Below are 20905 nucleotides of genomic sequence, written 5' to 3' on the forward strand. Positions count from 1 at the left end.
TTTACTGCACGCTTAACCTGCGGGAGATGTCAGGGCAAGATTTTTATTAGAATTTAAACCTGGACATTATTGGCCTTCCTCGCAATTTGTAATGGGTTCCCCGTAAACTATTAGGTGCTCCAACCTTTATTGAAGATGTAATTTTTGTTCTAACCCAAGAAAGAATCACCTCCATTTTAGTTTTATTCAATCAAATTAAATTATAGTGAGGTGCAATTGTTATCCTACTCAATAATACACATTATATTGATTTCAGTGGTCAGTATAATGAGTTGACCCTGCCAGGGAATGCATGAGTCTGTGGCCTGCATGTGTTTGAGTGGGTGCCCATATGACCAGCTTTCAATGTCATCATATTTAGAATATATATATATTTTTTTATAAATCTTGTTATTGGTACATAAACAATAATTTTTACATACAAAGAGCAATCCTAGTCTGTCATCATTTCCATTTATAGATCTTAGTCCTGTGCATTATATGACTTGCTGCAATCTTAACTAACAGTAAAACATGCTACATCACAGTGTCCATCCTACAAACCTCGGTATGTCTGCCAAGCCCCCAAAATGTTCTCCCATTTCTTAGGGCTCCCTCTGCTCTTGTATGTCGTTTGTTCCACTTGCCAGCACCAGTCTAGATCAGTTTCCCATTCCGCCACTGTCCATATTTAGAATATTTATGGACTGTAGTAGAGCTTTTTAGTTGAATGCTACGTCATGCCTACTCTTGATAGGAAACAGACAAAAGCCGGCAGGTGTAGGAAGGTCAGAGTTTTGACAGTTGTAGGTAATACATTGCTCTCTTGGGTGAGTGCCTAAGGGTGTAGGCTCAATACAGTGTTGAATTGTGAGATGACCTCAAATTTCAGTACTGTGCCTTTGAACAATGTGTTCCTGAGTTTGTTGCAACTGTGTGAATTAGCTGAGAAATATCTTCTGCCTCTTCCTGCGTACTCTTGCATTGGACCTTCGCATGGCCATGAGAAGCTCTGCGGTAGTGGATAGTATTTCTTACAGCCCAGCTCAAGGTATTTGCCTGTATTCATGGTTCGTTACACTGCTTAGCACCTCCCTAAACGAGATATGTTTAGTTGTGTATCAATCAAAGGGTTGTATGACGAAACCATGCATGCAATTACCACGCATGCCTTTACCATGCTGTAACTACAACGCGTGCATCACTAGCACACATGCATTTACAACAAAGATGTTTAGGATGCATATGCCTTTCCGGTGCATGCCTTTACCACGAACATTTCGTTGTAAAGGCATAGTTGGTAAAGGCATATACATGGTCAAATTTGGCATGCGTGGTAATCGCCGGGTTAGAAAGATGGAAGGCATGCGCGCCGTTGGGGTGCACTGGGGTGGCTGCAGAGTGAAGAAGGGAAAGCACAGGATGCAGCAGAATGAAGGCAGTGGCTGCAGAGAGACAGAAAGATATTCATGTGGTCGGTTTAATGGCAGAGACTAGCCTGCTGCGGAGCCTGCAGTTGTTGGCCAGGGAATCATGGCTCTGCAGGGGATGCTGAGAGTCCCACGCGCCCCTGGAGCTACACCTGAGGCACTGCTGCTGCACTGGTTGGGTGAGGACGAAGAGGCTGTTCAGTAACTGCTGTCCATTAATGCAGGGGAAGCTTGGCACCGAACTGCGTCCTGGGGGCTCCTCTGCACTGTCCCCCATTGCAGCAGCAACCGTCAAGATCAGGATCCAAATTTGAAGCCATCACCTCCTGTACAGTCTACATCCCTAAGGCTAAGGAATCCCCAAGCTAAATAAAGAATCTCAGGGGCTCAGGTACATCTTGCGAGATAGACGCAAGCAGCAGCAGGCAAAGAGCCTTTGCCCTGTGCTCCGAGGTCACCCTCAGACATTGCTAGACTCATGGCTGCTTTGCAGTCAGTGCAGGCATCAGGAGTGAACGCAGACACACGTGAGTGATGGGACTTACGGCTGGCATCCTATAAAGGAGATCTTACTGCGTTTCAACTGAATTATTTATTTGAGAAAAGGAAATTTGCCTTTATTGATACTACTGCCTGATGCGTATGTATGTTCAACACAGGGTAAATTGGACATGTATTTACTGTTATTACCCTTACTTACCTTTACCACGCATGTTCCTAAGCCTTTACCATGCATATGCCTTCATCATTCAAGCCTTTAGAACAAATATGTTGTAACGGCATGTGTGATAAAGGCATATTCATGGTAAAGACATTGTAATGGATATTTCCCGTATCAAAGGTGCCCTTGGCCCTAACGTAAGGAAGCAAAATGGGCCACTGACTCCTGGTTTGGTTGTAAAAGAGAAGCTATAAATGGGGTGCAGTTGATTCTTCAGACCCCTGGGTCCTTGTGTTACTCTGATATATTAGACCACGAGAGACACTATGGAGCTTTAGAATACACAAGACAGAAAAGAGCAATAAATACTCAGTCAAAATAATGCAGTACTGCCTTTTCAAGGCAGTAATGTAATTTCCTGGCCTCTTTTTTCAATAACAAAACATGGTGTCCAGCCTTAATATATCAACCCCAGAATATCAATGGGACCGAATATTAAAGACAAAATATTCCAAATAAAATATTGACAGGTAAGTCTGTCTAGATTTGTTATACCTAACTCCATATATTGGTACCTACGTGGTACATATATCATGAAAGTATGTAGATGTGGAAAAGGGCTAGGTAAACTATACTTCTCTTTATGCACCTACTTTTCAATATTTTGTCCCTTGATATTCTGTTCTCAATATTCTTGTACAACAACATTCGGGGAGGGGGTTGATGCTCACTAATACAATCACAGGATATTGTCTTTTGAGATAATATTCAGCAAATGGTGAGTGGTTTAACAAATGTTTGTCTCCTTTTGAGAAAGAAGAAATTAGCCTACATTGCACAGCAATTGATCCAATGATGCACAACTATGAATCAGTAGCTGAATTATGCATGTTATTTTAGATGTATATTTATCCAGGATGAGCCTTAAAGACAGCTGGTCAAATTATGATTCCAGCTGTGCTATCTGTTATTATCAGCTTTTTCGAGTCAGGTCCTATGGGACTTTAGAAGTGGTTGTATCACCCCCATCTCTAACTTTCCCTATATGAGAAAACGCCTGGAGAGGTGGGAGATCAGCACAGAGATAGTACTGCCGATGGTACTAGATTTCCTATAATTAGGGTGTCCTGTTTTCCGTGTTTATTTTTTTGTGAATTATAGTGGTAATTTTCCAGTGTTTTCACAAACATTGAAAATGGTTCTTACACCTTTTAGCACCATAAACATATGCTAGAACCCTCGTTTTTCCAGTGGTTATAAAATACATTCACAGATAACATATATATTGTAGTAGAGCCATCGCCAGCATAAGGTGATTTTCTTAGAACTTTTCTCTTTTTTTGTGGTTATTTTGAGGTACTTAAGTTGCTGACAAACAGTGCCAAAACATATTTTTGTTATGAATCAGTGGAGCGCAGCAGCAATATTGATTGTCCCTTGTTCAGAATCTGTTTTGTTTTTGGGCCAGGGGAGCGGCAAAGTGGGAGAGCAGGACAAAAGTGTGGGAAGATATTTTGAGCTTGCCATATACATATGTTGATACCTTTTAGCTTCTACTCAAGAGGACCCTGGCCCAGGGTGGCACATTTTCCATTGTTACTTCACAAGACACTTAGCACTTGGGAACTTCATGGGCATAAAAACAGCCCTGCATTTAAATGTTTTCTCTCCTGTTTGACCAAAATGTTTGATCTTCTGCAAATCATGCTGTCACTATGTCTTTATCATTTGCCTTATTTGCAGCTGAATGTGTGCTTCAAAACAGGCCCCATTCTCAAATGAGAACATGGATGTATTCCTATGACAACTCGCCCCTGGTCCAGAGTGTTTTTTATTCATACTAAATTATGAGTTTACCATATTTTGTAGCCAAAATAGGTCTAGTTAAAGGCAATGACGAGCTGACCTTCACTGACCCCCGAGTGATGACACCGACAAAATATACCATTTAGTGTCACATTCTGCCTCTTACATGAATTGCAATGAAGATGTACAGACACAGCAAACGTTCAACACATCCCAGAATGGTAGAAAATAAATTCCCAACTTTTCCTGAAATCACAAATTTGTGTTTTCAATTTTAAAGATACAAAATTTGGTTAGTATTTGTCAGAGACTATTTATTTTTTTATCCCTACGGGTGAGTGACCATTAAATGAGTCTCATTAATGTGAACCTTTCTGGCTTCCCTAGTCTGGTTCTCTGCAGGTGATCAAATTCCTCCTTATCAGCATCTTTGAAGGTGAAGGTTTTCCTAGTGCTGGTTCTGTAGTGAGCAGAGGCTCATCAAACCAAACGAACCCTGCCAAGACAGCAAGCCCAAATGGCATGCCCTCCAAAAGGGTGGGGAGAATAGCACAAGCCCTATCCGAATCCCAACTGGAACGCCTGCAGGGACTCCAAGAGCAGCAGGTAATGCTGTTGGTAAATTCTGTGTTACAGGGAGAGACTTAGCACATAGGAGAAGCTAAAGGCGCACAGTCCCCTGCTCCACCAGTGTTACAGCTGTTGCCAGTAGCGCATGTAGCACTGGTGGGGGAGTGGTATGTGAGTCTCTTGTTTGGCATATCAGCTGCCTGGTCTCTGCTGCCATCTAGTATGTATATGGTATTTCTTTAGTGGAAACCTAAATAAAGGCAGCAAAGCACTGTACGTGGTCAAAGGCAAGAATAAAGTCTGCAAGTAATAGGAGAGGAAGCTGAATGACGGACGGTTAGTGCATTGTGATATAGTGTTCTTTAAAGAGGTGTCTTCAACTGTTTCCTACATTGGAGCAGCATTTGGGCGGTCCTGATGGATACTGGTAGGTTGTTCCATGATTAGAGAGCTATCTCGGATTCCTAGCCAACATAGAGTTACGGCCCAATTACTACTTTGGTGGTATGAGAGCGGGCTGCCACGTCACTGCCGCTGCTCCAAAACCACCAAAGTCGACCGCCGCCCACTGCAAGGTTACGAGATTCCTCGTGGACTGGCAGACAGTGCTTTTCCGTCCCTGCTACAGTGGAGTTCTAAGGCTCATAAGTGAGCCGTTGCACTGCAGCGCTGAGGGAGCGCCAAAGCAAGTTCTTGCATGGCATGGGGATACACCATGTGCCCCTCTTCATGCCCCCCCTGTGCACAGGGAGCCATGTAGGGCCCCCTTACTTTCCTGACCGCCACACTTTTCATGGCGGGATCATTGCCATGAAAATTGTGGATGTCAGGAAAGTCGTAATATGCTTGGCAGTGCTGCCGCGGCACTGCCAGGATATTGCTGTCCTAGACCACCACGCCACTGCTGAGGGATCGCGGATCCCCACCGGTTACGGAGGTCCCATGGCAGTCGGACTGCCAAAGTTGGAATACGGTGATCGGACCGTCGTTGCGGCGGGAGCTGCCACGCGACCGCGGGTTTGATGGTCCTATGGGTACCTTGGGATTCCCAAGTACCAACTGGAAAAGTTGGAAGTCAAGGCAAAGTTTATTGATTAAGTCTTGTTCCGGAGACAAAAAATATATAATTCAATATAACAAATAATTATATTACTATAAAACAGTATAGCTGTTGTATAACCTTAACCCAAAATAACTCTATAAACATTTTAATTTTTTTAAAATAAGATGACAATCTTTAATTTGTAGGAGATAATACAATAAAGATAATATATCTCTTTCGGTAAGCACATTAAAACTGCAGAAACAGGGATCTAAATATTTAGCACAATACTGCCCAAGATGTATAACTTACAAGCAAATATGGTTTCAATCCTGTATTCAACTATTACAACATACGTTGGTCGGGTTTGGATACCCCTTCAAGCCATGAGTGGTAGTCTATCTGCTTCAATAAACCATAATTCTTGGGTGGCAAAAAACGCAAAACACGGCTGCGTCCTTGTAACGAACATTAAAGTGCCTAGAGGATATTACTCAAGTGTTGAAAAAACTGAACTGGCTCCCAGGCGTCCAAGGGTTTAACAGTGGTGCATGATGCTTTCTGAATAGACTAGTCTCAGCTTTTTGAGTAATTTGTTTTATCATTACTAGCCAGGGAACACTGTAAGAGCAGAAGATAACTTTCTGTCTTTATTGCGAACAATTGAAAGAGTAAGATTAGGTGTCAGGACTTCTCTTGAGACTGAGATGCAAACGCTAATAGGGTGAGCTTGTCCACTGAGAGAGACAGTGTTTCAAGAGAAGTGGTGTAGCATAAACAATGGAGTTCCAACTTCCTGAAGCCTGGAAGAGGAATAACTGGAAGGAAGCAGGAGTAGGCTGGACGGGGACAGTGATCGGGACAGTGATCTGGACAGTGATCTGAACTTTAACTGTATAATGCCTGCAGGAAAAAAATTGAGAGAAAATACAAATAAGATACCTAAACAGGGTACATGAACCAATGAAAAGAGCAACAGCATAAATAAGAAGCAGAAGAATATTAAACTAATAACCGTAAATTATAGTGTGTATGCTTCATGGAAAATTATCTGAGTTAAAGAAAAAACGAATAACATTTATTTTCACAGTCAGATTCTATGTAGAGGAAGAGCATCAAAATGAGTCTCTGTGAGGGACAAAGCTGCAGAACTAACTGGTAACCTCTGATATACCTGGATTTTTAAACACAGATTCCAGATGACAAAGGCAACTGAACACGTAGAACTTAACAAAAGAAATGGGGGCATGGAAGGGAACACAGGACTCTTAGGAACAGATAACAAATCGAGAGGAACAGTACATAAATATGTATCGGGAAGCGCAGAACTGGTCTAGAAAGAGGGAATGTAGCAAGAGTAATAAAATACTCAAAGAGCGGACAAACATAACTAAATGTGAAAGCCAAGCAGACATGAAACTCAGAGACAAAGAAGATTCTGAAACAAAGGGTACCCAGAGAGATCCAAGACAAAGAGGACTTAAGGACAAGGAGACTCAGAGACAACGAGGCCTCACATTCAAAGAGGTATCAGAGAAGACTAAGAGACCCAGTGTATTTGGAGAGGACTTAGAGACAAATGAGGCACAGAGACTAAAGACACTCAGAGAGGACACCATGACAAAGAGTACTCCTAGTAAAAGGGTACCTAGAGAGATCTAAGACAAAGAGGAGTTAAGGGACTCGGAGACAAAGAGGACTCAAAGTCAAAGAGTATTCGGAGAGGACTAAGAGACAAAGGGTACTCGGACGGAACTTAGAGACATATGAGGCACAGGGACAAAGGGTACTCGGAGAGGACTAGGTGACAAATGGTACTCTGAGAGGACTAAGACAAAGAGGACATACACCATCTGGGACTGACTGAGAGACTAGAAGACTCGAAGTCAAAGGGTACTCAGAGGAAAATGGGGCACAGAGACAGAAGGTATTCATGGATCACTAAGAGACAAGAGGACCCAGAGACAAATGGCACTCGGAAAGGTAATAAAGAAAACTTGAAGGCATAGACAACAGAGACAAGGAGGACCCTGCTGCAAGAACTGGTATATTGTCCTTGACGACCCCAAGACCTAATCTTCCCTCCAGTCCTTCAGGCGATATTAAGAGATCATCTTTTTTAGACACGTCCAAAATAATGGCATTCTTTTGCTGTTTGTAAATTGCCCTGCCTACCTCCTAAATCCTATTCTTATTTATTTTTTTACAGTTTATAAATTCTGTCTAAGGTAAAGCACACTGACACTATTGGTGGTCCAGGCGGGCTATAGAAAATATCAAATCAAATAAATAAATAAGTAATGACTGAAAGAAGTCCTCGCATAAAACGAGAAATGACTGTGCAATAGATCCTCCAGTCACCTGGTCTTCGAATGGGTTAAAGTCTATCACATGACGTGTTTCTAACTGGTAGTATTGTGTGGCAGTCCACTATTATCGTGCCACCGGGGACCTTTCTGAGACAACAGACCAGATCTTTCTTTTCGCCCTGGTGACACGCCTTCATATTGTCTTTTTTTATAATAAAGATCGATGATAAGATGACTTTCTGCAAACGCTAATGGAAGTGTTAAAAGTGAAAGCAGACGATATGTACGTGCTGGTGCTTTCAAGGGCCGGGATGTCAGTTTCCACGCTGGCAAGCCAAGGCCTCCAGAGAGCAGCGTAACCTGATCCGTCCGACCTTCAGCACTGCAAATCTTGTTTTTCATTACATCACCCGAGTGGAATTGTGATCCCTTTGTGGCAGACTGGCCCGTGGGGAGATAAGTATGGGCTGTGCCTCTGCTGTGTCTACAGAAATAAAACTTGCTCTGTGGGTTGCGCGAGTAAAGGATTAACATCTCTCTCTGTTGGGGGAGGTTTCTTTCTCAATCTATTAACCCTAGACTTGACGGCGAGCTACAGCACCGCCATTGCGTTCCTTTCTCCCGAGCACAGCTCGGAAACATCGTTCACACACCCCCATAACAAAAATAAGAAGACGTACAGATTGGTAATGACATCCCACGCAGCAATAGCGAAGGGGGAGGGGAGGGGGGTGGGGCGGGAGAAAGCTGTAATGGGCTTTGCTTTGATCTGATAGCTGAATTGTCAAAATGTGTGATGCTGGTAAATCCACTTTCCTTCCTGTGCCTCAGTTTCTGAATATGTAAGTACATTGGAAATAAATACTTCCTGCGATATAAAGCGCCGTGTATGCCAAAAGCTGCAGATTTAAATTGTGCGTCTTTCAGTCGGCAGACTGCACTAAATTAACTATATTGTACACAGGTCTTTACGTGTGACGAAAACTGGGCGTGGGGATCTCTAAAAGGGGCGGGGCGTAAGAAGCTAACAAGGAATCTTTTCCAGGAGGTGTGGCCTTTATCTTTAAAGGCATGACTTAAAACATGTAAACTAAAAAATCCTGTGCTTCCAATAGGGTGCCCTTTGACTTGTATAGTGTTGCCTCTATGTCGGCTTTCAGTTATTGCGTCCAAATAGCACAACAATGGGCATACTCCTAAAACAAGGTAAAACAATTAGCTCTGCCAATGCTTATTAGGTGTGTAAGATCAATTAGTAACAATGACTATGTCATACTGAAAACGTTTCCATTCTGAAAATATGGTGCTGTGTGTTAAAACCTTCGGTGGTTAATCATAGGTGTTGATTCACCAAAATGCCAGGGGTAGCAGTTGTGAAATCACACACATTTGGCCCAATAATGAAATTACAGGAAGTGACAGTGCATGACCTTTGATCCTGTTGACGTCACAGCATGTGACTCCGTTGAATCTTTGAACCTGATTATACAGTGGAATTTAATTTTTTTTTAAAAAACAACACCGGTAAGTGCATTTTGAAACAATAAATGTAAGATGAATAAAACAAAACGTTTCAAAAACATATATTAGTCTTTCATACTTTTATTAATTAGGCTGCTACTGTGATATGCCGTAAGTGCAGCCATGTTATGACTGAGACAAAGCAATTGCATTAAGAGGTCCAGGTGCTGTATACCAGACAGTGTTGCATCCCAATTACAACTTCAGATCCCAACTCACAGCCTCAAAAGCTCGGTAAAAACTCCAACCCTCTGCTCAAAATTACCTGGCAGAGCTGCAATTGCAAGCTTCCCGCAAAAATACAGATTAGGGATAGCATGGACAATGCAGCCCTTGTGCACACAGAGTGGGTACAGAATAGGCAGCAGCAGTACCAACACCCATGCTGGGTCTATGCTAAGACTAACATATCATGCAGGTCTGCTTGGGCTTCCAGTTATAGAACAAGCATTTGCAATGCAATAGGTCTCGCATTCACAAGAGTTTTTGCTATTGGCACTGTCAATGGCAATCCATTTTATTTATGTTGTTTTTAAAACAAATAAATAAAAAGCATTGTCATTTAAAATGCTAATAGCTTAAACTCTCGCAAAGGCAACACCCATTGCATTGCAAATCCGTTCGGCGCCTGTGCTATAAAAAAATTTTTCAAAGCGTTAGGAGAGAGCTTGTCTTGCCTGCTACAGCAGGCAGGACAAAGCAATTTGAGAAAATAGTGCTTGGAGGCTCAAATTTAAGCCTACCGAGTAGCAACACACGTAAAAGGGGGTGTCGCCATGGGAAGTTACATAACGAGACGAGGTGGTACTAAGGAGGGACTACTAAGCCTATTGACCAATGAACAGCCACAGTTTACAGTGGACAATGACACAAGCCAATAAAAAATATAGGCGGAGAATGCCTTGCAGAGCAGCGCATGCGCTAACCAGGCTCGACCTAAAAAAACACCTGTGAGACTGCAAATTCCAGTTTACAGTCCTACTGCTAGCCTTTCTGACATAAGAACGGAACCATTATCAGGAAATTGCCGTTAACGCCTCAAAGTAGATGTATGGAGAAATTCAATTCATTTTGAACTTATGTTATCGTCACATTTTTAAGGAACATACTTTGCAGCGTAAAATGACCGGCCTCCATCAATTTACAGAAAGATACTGCCATCTCAGGCTACATGACAGATGAACACTGCCTTCCCAATGCAGACCTATCCTACCTCCCTGGGAACTGAAAAACTCGGACATTACTGGAGTATTTGCCTAATTACCAGCCTTAATTTCTAAATTACATGTTTTAAAGACCTATAAAATTGCTTTTGGATATATGGCGCAACAGGACATTGCCTAATATGCGTTGTCAACTTCGGACTATGCCAGGATCATAAGGCAGTGTAATGGAGGACATTTCGTGTCTCTGGACCAATGAACTTCAAATTGTGTTTACATTTCTCACTGACCAAAAAAGGAAAGATCATCAGAGAAGTTGTGGGACAAGGGATTCTGTTGCCTAAAAAATTATATATGACTAAATCTCTCCTTTGATTTAGTCATAAACTAGATCTGCACTGGTCTCTACCATGAACACATTAGTGTTTAGAATGCAGTATATATTTTATTGCAGTCTAAAGCATTAAATGTTTGCCCTTTATATCATCACTTTCTGATGAGAAGTGTTTACGCACTCGCTGTCCCTGACAGCAGAGATCACATACATGGGGGGGGGTTTATGCAGATGAATGAGTGTTTTAAAATAAAAGAAAAACAATGTTCACTTAATCGAAAATAAATATGGAAGCTGTGTTATGTTCAGAGCAGGGCTCGAGTCAGGGTAAAACGCGGGTGGACGGCGTCCCCCCATTATTTTACCAGGAGCTCGATAACTGGAGCAAATGGAGCCACACATTCACTCTTTGGCCTCTCTGGGGCGAGATCGGAGCTCATTCAGAACGCTGCTCACGCGCTGGGTTCTCTGATGCAATCGCATCTAAGGGGTGAGTGAGGAAAGGCAATGAGTCTGATGGTGCAAGCCACCTTTTGTGACGTCACTTCCTGTTGTGACGTCAGCGTCCCCCCACTTCTTTTTTAGGTCTCGCTGAGTCAGCGCTCATGCGCTGCTCGGAGAGACATTTTGTAGATGAGTTTTCAAAGTGTTGCTGGCTGGCCTAGCGCTTGCGTTCACGCGAGCATGCACGCGCTCAGCCGGCCGCCAGCAGTCTTTCACGGGTCATTAGAACCGTGATGACTCACTTTTGCAAAAGTAAAGAAATAGAAAAAAACATCTATTTCTTTACTTTTGCTATAATCGCGGCACCCGCGCTTTACTTTTAATGTTCAAAGTAAAACGCCGGTGCCGCAATGCTTGTTTTTTTACTTGGGGGCCTGTTTCAGCCCCCGGTGTACCAGCAAGCAGTCCGTCTGCTTATGCTATAGAGTGCGTTGCTGTCAGCACTCAGTTTTGTTTATTTAACAGTGCCCATCGTTTTCTTTTTTTCACCCATTATATCATTTGGCATGTTTAAATTCCTCTTTATCGGGCTGCGTTCATGTATTTTTCGGCTCCGGCGCACCGTTCCAAGATGTCCGCTGTAGTTTCTTGTTTATTCAGACTAGCGTTTTCATCACGTGACCGATTCAGTGTGTACACGCGCTTTAGTTCGCAAGTTTAATGCAGTCTCAGCAGCTGTTTCACTTGAGTCCATACTTGTGGGGATTGTTGTTTCGAACATCGCGCCAGCATCCAGGTTAGTGCAAGGTTTTCCCTCCGCTTTCGGCTTTTGGGTGAAGCCTCGACATGCACATTGTTTCTTAGCTGTCTTTACTGCTTTTACAGGTGGTGTGTCTCTTCAGGCTCCTTTATAAGGTACCCTTTTTTGGTTTTTACTTTCTGTACACTCGTTACATCGTTACAGCATTTCTTCTAACACATCATTTTATGTGCTCAGGAGCTTGTGGCCAGCAGTTGAAACGCAGGGTACTGACACTTCTGTAGGTTTCCAGTAAGTGGAACTCTTGATTATCGGCATGTCAGTGAGACGGTGTATAGGTGTCTTCTTTCCGCTGTGCACACACCAGCATGATTACGTTACACACTTGGGCCCAGAGGTGCTTTTGTTTGTACTGTTATTGTTGTTCGATTCTCTTTTTCCCTACCCTTCATCTGAACTCTTTGTCACGTACTGGATGTCTTGACTACCTTGTAGGTCAAGTTCTCTTTTTAATCCTTTCTGCTTCAGCTCACAGGGTTGTCGTTGGACGGGATGGCTTGATTTGCTTCTGTATCATTGTTTCTACAATTAGAAAAATGAAAAATGTGCTTGTGTTTACTTTCAGTGGCCCCTGAGGAAGGGACACGAGGTCCTGAAATGCAATGGGCGAAGGTAACCAATCGTCACTTTCTATCTCAACATTGTAACAATGTTATGATTGTGAAACTATTTTTGACGAATTATCATGATGCAATGATTATTGTACTCAACTCAATGTTATATTGTGAAATCTCCTGTTTTTTTGGAAGCCAATGAAAATTTATGGTGATATCAATTTGAGATTATTGGTTCTCTGTTACATATTGTATGAAGGTTTGAAATACATTCAGCAGAAACTTGGTGTAGTAAGTGTAACACCCATTAGCTGTGCACACGGTCTATTTCAGGCTATCGTGCTTGAATAACCCCACACATGCAATAACTGTAGCCATGGCTCGTCTAAAGAAAGGGGCGTGGCCTCTAATGTGAAAGCCCAGCATGGGGCGCTTGCAAACAACAAGCATTTGCAAAGCAATAGGTCTTGCATTTTAGAAACTTTGACCTATTGATATTGTAAATGAGAATGCCTTTTATTATTTCAGGTTTTTTTACACGCATAAATAAAAGACATTGTCATTCACAGCGCCAATACCTCAAAATCTCACAATTGCGAGACCTATTGCATTGCAAATGCTTGTATAAGAATTGTCAATGCCCAAACTGTTTAGAAGCCTGCGGACGGCACTATTGAAGGTCGGGTGCCGAATACCATGGCTGCAATGCTTTGATTCCAATTCATACCTCTTTAATCCACTACAAGTGCTCCCTCACTCTTTGAGAATCCCTGCTTTCTCCCTTTGTCAATGTTTTTCCATTTTTCTTTTCTTTCTTCTTTCCCCCTTATGTGTTTTTCTCTTTCTTGTTCTGAGTGAAAGTCCGATGAGAGAAACTAAGTGCTGATTGCCATAAATAAATGCCGGGGGGCTCACCTGCAAACACTGGCTCAAATTGAGGACTGGGTGGCACATTGCTGGTCCAGACATAATGGAGGTAACTCTTGAAATATATTGGCTTCATTGGCACAATGTGTCCCTCCATGGTATAATGCTGGTCCTTATATAACGGCGGTAATTATTGGTATACTGTGGGTATACATGATGTGAGTGCCCTTTGGTGTAAAGCTGCTACTGGGATAATGGTGATAAGTCTTATCAAACTTTACACAACTGTGCAATGATGGTGCCCAGCCCATGTATGACGCATAGCAGTGCCTATTCCTGGCTCACGATGGACATTTTCTGTTTTTTAAAATGACCATGAGAATTTTATGATTTTTTCAACTGGCTTTTTATGATTGGAGATACTTTTTTTAGATAAGTGTAAGTTTGTGTACCCATTGTTCTTATTATTTGTAAAACAGAATATTAAATACTTTTTAAAGAACGAATGTCTTAATTTGAAGACTGATCTATATGTATTTGCTTCTTTCTTTCTTTTTCTTTTTGGCTCAAAGACTGCTTTTGTTTTCAGGTTGATATTAAGGATGTTGTTAAATGTCTGATGGAAGTTGATTTTAATGATTGGTTTTGATAATGGTTCATAGATCTTGATCGTTCATTGAGTTCCACTCATTCCGTTTATTCAAAAGGTATAAATTAAGTGACTTTGAAAAGGGAATTTTTATGTTATTAGTACAAGTACATCCCGTCCCTTCTCACAGTATTGGGGGTGACTCCTTTGAGTTTTTGGTGATCTTGATTGCCCCTTTTTGGTCTTTGTCCCTAAAGTTTCTTCACGGCTCCATTTGCAACAGGAGGTTTTCTTGATTTTACTGGTGACAGTGTTATGGTCCACTCCTCTTGTTTGAAGAACTCTTCAGATTTATCTGCAGCGCACTCAGGAATTTTGCCTTTCTCCTGCTCTGTTTGTGTATTTTGGTGGCAGCGCTAAAGGGAACAAGCATTGGCATAGCCAATAGGTCTCGCTTTTGGGACCTTATTTAAGTGTTTAGCCATGCAACAGTTGATGTTGTTGCACCAAGGATATTGTGCTGCATAACTAAATACTTATAAGGTCCCAAAGGCGAGACCTATTGGCTATGCCAATGCTTGTTTAGGACTTGTGCCTTGGTTAAGAGTAATTAGTTCAACGGTTTCCAATTTGCAATTCTACTTTTGTTACAAGAAGGTGCAAGGCTTCTTAACAAAACGAATTGAGGATTGTAACTAGGTAAACATTCATTCCTGTACTAACGATATATTTTTATTATGGTTTACATTTAGAGCAGCCCATTTTCTTCCTTCCCTCTTTTTTTCCACAAGATATTTTTCTCTTCTCGCCCTCCAGCTGTGGTTTGTTCACCTTTCCTCCTGTTATCTTGATTTTATCAATCTTCGCTGTAGATTACAGTCAATCAACTAAGTTAGAAGAACTGCAACATGTAAACATCAATCTTAAAGAAGCGTGTTTCATACCTGCCAACTTGAAGAACAATCTAACCGTGTGAGGAGGGGTGGAGCCTTGAAGGGGGTGGAGCCTCGTGCCGAGAAGTACCCAAGAAGCACCTTTAAACCCCACCCTGTCCTCACCCCCCTCCTCCCAAAAAAGAAAAAAAAAGCTCGCGGAGGCTGGTGCCGATGTCCTGGGGGTGTTTTCCCACCCGGCAGTTCAAAGCCTCGGAAAACGAACGATCTCAAAACCACTATTTACAGTGGTTTTCAGCTTGTTTTCCCTGCCTCCTATCGGCTCCACCTCGGGTGACCCTGTGACGGGAGCCGATATCGTGTGTCACACGGTGGCACTGTGAGTTGGCAGGTTTATGTGTTAGCGTCTATTTCCTGGAGCTCTCCCCAAGGACTTTGGCCATGGGTTGCAAGAGCATTGCTGTCGCACGCTGCCTGTTCCAAGCACGCGTACATGGCAATTTATTTTCTCTTTTAAACGTGGCAAACGAGTTTTTTTCCTTTACATTCGATACATACACTGCTAGCAAGTTGATGATGGGATCCACGGATTTAAACGAAAGGGTATTTGGCAGCCGTGCTAAAAAAAAACATAAGGAGACACCTCGCAGTATGTGCACATACTGCCCTCTTACGGCTGTCACTAAATAGGGCAACGGAGTTGAACATTATAACTTTTTCACACGGATACAATTAATTGCTGAATGTCCGTGGGTGTGATTAAGAACTTCGACACATTTTTATGTGTGACTCACAGTGTTAATTCCAAAGCGACACTATGTAACATGGCATTATTCTGCGTTTTTGCTTGTATATTCTTTTTTTAAGGGGGGGGGGGCGTTAGCTAAAATAGAACATGGATACCCAATGCTTTAGCCTGTGCCCGAATTCTGGGGTGAAATGCCTCGAGAAGAATGTTTTGTTATGCAGATGACAACAGGGTATGTTTTGTTAGGAACATTATACTGAAAGCATATTTCTTATTTTGGTAGTCACCATGACCTTGAACCTTTTTGGAACATGGTTACCCCTTAAGCTTCATTGTTTTCAAAACCCGTTACAGCACACTGATGGGCCACAGATATGGCACAATGTGCACGAGATGGGTAGTGGTCCACCCTCTTCCCCTTCACCCCCGTCGTGGGTTTTAGCCCTGGCTGCTTCAGCTTCCAGGATGCACTCAATTCTGTAGCTGATGTGTGCTGGGCTGCAGTGCAGATGGGGCTTCAATGACAGCAGCTATGTATTTTGCATGTTATCAAAAGATTAAAGTCAGGGCCAAATTATGCGGCAGGGTTGAGTAATTTATGCGGCAAGAAAAGGCAAATTATGCAGCATTACGCAGCACATTTTGTTATAGCATTCCTTCATATTGCAATTTTTACACTTCTTAACACTTTCTGGGCATTGGTTGCACCTCATTATTACTAGGTTAACACACGAACACAGCAATAAGCAACAGAAACGTGACCAGTTAAACTTTGCAAAAGGCCTCCCATTGTACGGAAACAAGCGTCACTGTGTTTATAGTAACATTTTAACCTTTTGAGCTAGTTTTTTTTTTTTTTTTTAAATCTGTAGATTATGCAGCAGATGATGTATTATGTGGAAAATGCGGGAAATCTATAATCATGCGGAAAATGCTGTGGTTGCACAATCGCATAATTCCAGTGACCCTGATTAAAGTGCATAACAAGTATGGGAATTATGATCCCGAGTGCAATGGGGGTGAAGCCAGGCTAAAAAAGTACAAAATATATAGTAACTATTTTGTCTTTCACCTTCAGTTAAATGCATATGAAATATAACACACGCTCCTTAAATAAAAAATAAATGCAATTTAAAGTAATCAGTTGGAAATGCATTCTTTTATGTTATGAAAACTCAGTTGGTTAATGCGATCACTGCAGATTTCTGGTGTTTAACAAGACCACCTCAGAATTGAAACCTGGTTGGTGCACTGGGGAATTGTGAGGTGTAGAGCTGAAACCTGTTTGGTGCATTGGAAAATAGTGGCGTGTATTTACAGTGGTACAAGGTCCCAGCCTAGGACTGAAAGCAGTGTGAATAAGCACGTCATTATTTTAAAAGTGTATTATGGGGGGCGGAGCTTGCCGTCAAGAGTAATGGCGGCTTCTTTGTAGGGCTCCGTAGAGGGAGGCAAGGCCGTAGCCATTTCTTATCGGAATCACACATCTGGTAATACTTTAGCAGGAAAAATGCTGATTGGAGTGATACCGGCACCTCAGGACTGCTTTATTTTTTCTGGTAGGCACTTTTCATAAAGGAATCCTGATTTAGTTTTTTCCACTGTGCCACACCCAAAGAAACTTAAAGTGCATGCTCCCGAGAGGACTGCTGTCACGTGCCCGATGCTGGTGGATAATAGAGTTACTCTATCAAAAACACGGCATGATCTCTGAGGTACTGTGGGACTGCTTGCACCCACGTGCTTACTTCGCTTAATTGGGCTAGTTGAAGCTTACATCCATTGTTTGAACCTATTCGGAGCTCATCTAAAAACATTCTTTCAACATCCGATGCATGTGTAAAAGAGCGCACCTGTTTCCTGCCTCTCACTCTTCAATCAATGGTACATTCTTGGGTTCGATGTTATAGCAGACCAATCTATCTCTTTTCTTCTGCCAACCTTTTAGACCCAGTCTTAAAAAAATAGGGCATTTTGGATAAGGCCCTATTTAACTCTTGCTGCTGCTGTTACTTGCTTGTATAAATAGTGGAATGGCTGGAATACTGTTTTGAGGGGAGAGCAGCTTCACAGAAACTCACCTTCCTCCTCCATTCATTATATTGGTGGAAATATTTGCTGTTTTAACGGGTCCTTTTCATTTCTGGTTATTGCTCATGCACAACTTTTGCTGCTAGTTAAAATACGGAAGCTGAATGACTGTGGTCGTTGTCATGGCATGGAGGAATGGTGGAATAATAGTTGGAGGGTAGAGGAACTTATTTGAAAATCATCTTGCTTCTCAGTTCATTAAGTTGGTGAAACTAATTACTGCTCCATTGGTTCTACTTACTGCATTATACATACTCCATCTCTCCGACAGGCCTTCTCTTGGCAAGGGCCCAGTACAAGTGAGACAGCTTTGTGTTCATTTTGAGACCAGTTATATCTCTATGTCAAAATTGAAACATATCAGACATCTGTCATAAAGTGAAGTCCTATAGACAGCTCCACTTACTACGGTCTCTCCTTCTAATATGACAACTTCTCCAGATATTTCTATGACAGCTATGGATACTTTACTTAAAGAACTTTTGAACATTAGAAACTGAATAGCTTCTGTTAACAATGCAGTATCCGCGAATACCCAAGAAGGGCAATCTCTTAGGGGCGAGGTTGCTCAATTCCATTTGAATATGCAGTTAGTTGAAGGGCGCCTAACTGAGGTTGAATCTTGACTTGATAAGACGCCCGAACATGGTCATGGCATATGGTATCTTCCGCAAAAGACAATTGATTTGGAAGATCGCAGTAGGAGAGACAACATTAGAATTTTTGGTCTTCCGGAACAGTCAGAGAAGAATATGTTGCACTTTCTCACACTAACCTGATGATTCCCAACATGACAAAAAGCACTTTCTCTCCACAAATTAAATTTCAAAGAGCACACTGCTTGCGCTAAAAAAACTCTTCTTGCACCTCTCACTCTAATCATATTCTGGCTTGTTGCATTCGGCACCGGCAGGCTCTTCAAATCATAATGGCTGCAAGGAAACATGGTTCATATAATTTTTTTATGGTAGACACATAATTATTACTGCTGAGTTTTCTGCTCCCACCAATATAAAGAGGAACCAATCTTGGCTTTACGTTTTAGGTTAAAGAAAAGAGACATAAAATATTGTCTTTTGGAACCCGCAACTATGCTTGTAGCGTATCAAGAACAGACTACGGAATGTTTTAGTCCTCACGATTTGGAGTCTTTTGAATGATCTTGAAGAAGACGATTAATGGAATGGAACATAAGTCTACATTTTCTGCAACAACTTTGGATTCGACTAGTGATCTCTTCCCAGACTCTCATGATCCTGGCGGCTGGGAATCTATACCTTGTAAACGATCATCTGGTAGTAAACTTAAAACAGGGAAGGGTTTGCACCAAAGAGACAAATCGAGATCACCATTGAAGTAATGGTTGAATGTGTTCTTCTTTGATCCCCCCCTTTTTTTCTTTTTCTTTTTCTCTTTCTCCTTTCTCATTATATTGCCCCTCTTGTTTGGATTAAAATATCATTCTCTTTACCCTTTTCTTCATCTTCTCCAATAACCTCCATCTCTTTCCTTTTATTTTTTTTTACTTCTTCCTTCTTCTCCTTTTTAACGCACATTTCTTTTCATGTTTTCATATAGTTATATTCAACATATATATTATTGTTATTTTATTAATGTCTTACATACACAATTTGACTGTACTTGATTTACCTTAAACACCTAATTAGTATATACGTTTATTGTACTTGTTTATATGCTGGATATCGGTATTGTACATTTACAAGGCTTATGGTCTTGTATTACTTCCTCTCACCACGCCCAGCATGCTTTACCTCAGTTCAAAGTGTTAATAGTTCAAAAGGTTTGTAGCTTGTACTACTTAGTCTGAACTAGACTTACTTTTGATCCTTTTTCTCAAATATATTTCTCTTTCTGTTATAATATAAGCTCTATGTTGTTTTTATCTTTGTATCACTTCGACATTGAATTTTATTATCCCAAATTCACGCAACACTCATATTAATATTGTAGTAAGTGTACTTCTGTTTATATTTTCCCTTTTTCTATTGTTCACAACTTATTATCTTTCATGCAATCTTCTCAATTGAAACCATTGAAAATTGTTTCCCTAAATGTACATAGATTGACACAGATTATTAAACGAAAAAAGATATTGACTCATATAGGCCACAATAAACCATCAAGAAACCCACCTCACACCTTTGGAAAGTGAAAAATTGAAACGCGAATTGGTAGGTAAAGTAGTTCATGCAATATTATTATCCCCAAAACCACTAATGAAACGCTCACACCGTCTAGAAAATGTGGAGTTGGTATTCTTTTTAGTAAACATCTACCTTACAAAATATTACAAACATGGGAAGATAACAAAGGTCTTTCATTTTTGTCAAACTTCAAATTTGTTACACCTTTTTAATAGTGGGATCAATATATGATTTTACAGACTCTAAATTTACCTTCAAATCTGAGTTTAGCAGATTATTAACAGTATTTGGTAATACACGTGTGTTACTCAGAGCAGATTGGAATGTCACTATTGACCCGTACATTGATAGGTCTGTTAAACCATATACACAACATAAAAAGGATAGGTATATGCTAAAATATCTCATTAATGATTAATCTTTGCAAGAACCGTGGAGACTATTGCATCCAACTGAAAGGGATTATACTTTTACTTCTTGCCAACTTTGCATCCGTACATGAATTGACTATTTCTTAACCTCTGTTTCTGTTGTACAATTAGTAACAGATGCAAACATTGTTCCCTGTAGTATATTGGATTATGATCTTATTGATATCAGTATTAAAATGGGACTTTAACGACCCCCAACATCTTCATGGAGATTTACTTAACATTTCCTCTTTCAAAACATCACATTTGAAACAAATGTTATGCTCATACTTGGGACAATTTTGAAAGGAAAATGAACATTTGGTATCTTCTGTGCAGATACTTGGGGGTGCTGAAAAAGCTGTATTGCGAGGGTTTATCATGAGGGACACTGCACTTGTTAAAAAACGTTATAATGCTTACAGAATGACTCTGGATAAGGACATTTCACGCCTGACCTCAATCTATTCACAAACTCAATGCCCATCACTTTTTACAAAAAAATTTAC

General features: G+C 41.2%; 1 long non-coding RNA gene across 2 annotated transcripts in view; it reads left to right on the top strand.

The window, feature by feature from the left end:
• The first annotated feature begins 8375 nt into the window (after window positions 1-8375).
• LOC146868146 (uncharacterized) overlaps window positions 8376-20905 on the top strand; it is a 205725-nt gene continuing 193195 nt past the window's right edge. For both annotated transcript variants that reach the window (XR_014962419.1, XR_014962420.1), the window contains exons 1-2: window positions 8376-8483; window positions 12645-12691. This is a non-coding gene — a long non-coding RNA (uncharacterized LOC146868146). The remainder of the gene's footprint in view (window positions 8484-12644; window positions 12692-20905) is intronic.

This window comes from Triturus cristatus, chromosome 1_2, assembly GCF_964204655.1.
Source record: "Triturus cristatus chromosome 1_2, aTriCri1.1, whole genome shotgun sequence".
Taxonomy (NCBI): Eukaryota; Metazoa; Chordata; class Amphibia; order Caudata; family Salamandridae; genus Triturus; species Triturus cristatus.